A 3,162-nucleotide genomic window follows, 5' to 3' on the forward strand; every position below is an offset into this window, starting at 1 on the left:
CACAAGCTGTGGACAGGCAGCCGAGGGGCACTGACCTGAGCCAAGGCCCCCAGAGACCACAGGGAGCAGGGGCAGCTAGTCTCCAGAGGAACCTTCCAGAACTTTCCAGAACCTTCCAGCCCCGTCCCTTGCCCCAGCATGCTGGATGTGTCTGTTGGTCTCGTGTCCTGTGTTTCTTAGGGCTGCCATAGGAAATGACCACACATTTGTTTAACACCAGAGACGGATCCTCTCACAGTCAGTCCCGGGGGCCCGAAGTCCAAAACCCGCGGGTCCGCAGGGCCGTGTCCCTCCGGAGGCTCCCGGGGCCATCTCCCTGGCTTTTCCAGCTCCTGGTGGCCTCTGGCCCATGGCCACACTGCTCCCATCTCGGCCTCCACCTACATACGGTGACCTCCCTGTGCCCATCTCTGATTCTGTCTCATGAGGACCTCGGGGGCTTTGGGACCCATGCTACCCCAGGGAAGCTCATCTTGACCCTGGTCTAAAACACGTCTGCAGAGACCCTGCTCCCAGGTGAGGGCACTCTGCAAGGATCGGGGTGAACATGAATTTTGGGGGGACACCGTTCAGCCACGGCTCCTCATCGGCGTCTCTTCCTGGTGACGCACCTTCCTCCTCTGGGCAGCTCTGCCGTCCCTCCACCCATCGCACGGGATTCTGATGGGCAGATGACCACGTGCTCCTCAGGAAGCTCCTGCAGGAGGGGGCGCCCGCCCTGGCCCTCTGCGCTGGAGTCTCCCTTCCCCCTGCTGTGTGGAGGATGAGAAGGACTGGACCAGGCCAGCAAGGAGCAGGATCAGAGGTGGGGCTGCGCGGTGGGCGAGAGAACCGCAGGGGGAGGTGGGGAGGCCTGAGGTCTGCATCCTGGAACCCGGGCCTGCCAGTGCCCAGTGCCACCCTCTCCCCGGCCCAGCTGTGGGGGCACTACCCTCCTCTGCTCCTGTCCCTTGCAGCAGAGGCCAGCATATGGTGAGTGACCGTCAGCGGCCAGCTTCAGGCTGTGTGAGCAGCCATCAGGGATTCCCACTTCAGGCAGGGGCTGGACTGTATCAATGACTTCCATAAGCACATATTAGGCGCTTCCTGTATGCCTGGTCCCCGGGAGGTAAAGTAGGTCAGCTGGAGGAGGCTGGAGGGGGGGGGCGTAGACGGCTCAGGTGGCTGTCGGCGGGGGTGGGGTGAGTTCTCGGCGGCGTGGGAAGCCGCTCCCCACATTTGGTGCACAGCAGGTGCTTGGAAGTATTTGTTGAATAAATGAATTTAGATTATTTTATGGTTCACTTGCTTATGTCTGCCGGTGACTCACGCTGGGAGCATCCTCTCTTTCCTTTGCGCGTCCTCCCCCAGTGCGAGCACACACACACACACACACACACACACACACACACCCACAGTCGGCTGCCTGGCCTTACCCTGGGCACCTGGGAGTGCTGAGTAGGCATCTGTGCTCTGCATGTGGCATGGCTGGCAGACGGGGGATTGGCAGCCGCCGTGGCTGGCGGAACGTCACCCCCTTCACCTTTCTGTCTGCTCCTCCCCGGGTGGGGGCTGGGAGGGCTGCCTGGCTCCTGGGAGTTGGGCCTGGACTTGGCTCCTAATGACTCAGTTTGTGGATCACTCACGTGTTCCCTCCGTGAGCTGTCTACCCTGTCACCAATGAACGTCTGGGCCATCTTTAGCAACAACAGGCACATATGGCCACTTCAACGCGGTTCTCGACCTCCAAGCTGTCTGGGCATCTTGGGGGCCGTCCAGGGAGAGGGATGGAGCCTGCAGAGGGAAGTCCAGCGGGTGGTGGGCACAGGTACTGAGGGCTGAGTCTCGCCTGCAATCCCAGCACGTGGAAGGTCAACGCGGGAAGATCAGTTGAGTCCAGGAGTTGGAGACCCATCTGGGCAATGCGGTGAGATATTGTCTTCCCGTTGACCCCCAAATAAACACCCCCCAACTCTAAGCCTAGGAAACCAGCACCACCAACAAAACTGCCCGAGGGCTTTTGCACCTGCAATCCTCATTCTGGGAAGCCGGAGTCTGTGCTGCAGGCCCCCACGTGACCACTAGATGTCAGTGTTTGTTAGTGGATGGGAAGTGGGAGCGGGAGCGGCTGTCGGAGGGGGACCGTCCAGGTGCTCTAGGGCTAAAGAGCCCGGGTGGTGCCCATTTCAGAGATGGGATCAGTAGTCCAGGGAACACGGCGGGGGCACAGGTAGGGCTTTCTGGACAAGATGCAGCAAATCAGGAGAAAACCCAGTTCTGACCCCAGTTCCTTACTCAGTGGCTGTTTTCAGGGCCTGTCCCTCCTGCAGTGTCCAGAAGGGGCCACAGGCAGGTGAGAGGGGGGTTCTGGAGGACCATGCTTGGGAGGGCGAGGTGGGGCTGGCAAGGGGACAGGAGGTGAGAGGAGGAGCTGAGGGCTGCCGCTGGGGAAACCCGTCCACCCTGTTGGCCGGCTCCTTCCTCCCGTGCCTCTCAACGGCCTCTCTGTTTTGGGCTGGTTTTAAGAAGAAGGAGGAGAAGGAGGAGGAGGAGGAAGAAGAGGAGGAGGAGGAGGAGAAAGTGGGAAGGGGGAGGAGAAGGGAGGGGAATCCCTCCCAACCTGGATGGAGGCGGGGCTGAGTCAGAGCCTGGGGCGCTCCCCTGCCGTGCCCCTGTGCCCTCCATTCCTGGCAGTGCCAGGTGCACAGGGATCCCTGGCAAATGTGCTGGCAGTGTCGGGAGGTCGTGGTGACGAAGGCAGAGGAGGGGGCAGTGGGTGGCCAAGAGTGGGAGATGGAGCTCCCCAATACCCCTCTGCCTTCCCAGGGGGCAGACCCAGCGATCCCCAAGCACCAGGCAGAGATTGGCTCCTGGGCCCCGGGGACAGTGCCAGCCAGGACCCAGCGCCATTCAGGAGCTGCGGATAACGACAGCTAAACGCTCACCTCCGTTGGCGGGGAGGGCGGGGCAGGCCAGGGCGACGCCCTGCCTCCACCAGAGATAAGGAAGGTTATCTGCCCAGACGCTTCCCCCAGGAGCCTGGTTCCGTCATTAGAGACTGATTTATTTGGGTCAAGCCCTGACTCCCTCCAGGAGTTTTACATAGTTTCCTGCATGTAATAGACTATTCAGTAAATATTTGTCAACCGAGTCTCCATTAAAATGAAAATACCCCGAGGAGGG

Source organism: Callospermophilus lateralis, chromosome 11 (genome assembly GCF_048772815.1).
Source record: "Callospermophilus lateralis isolate mCalLat2 chromosome 11, mCalLat2.hap1, whole genome shotgun sequence".
Classification (NCBI taxonomy): Eukaryota; Metazoa; Chordata; class Mammalia; order Rodentia; family Sciuridae; genus Callospermophilus; species Callospermophilus lateralis.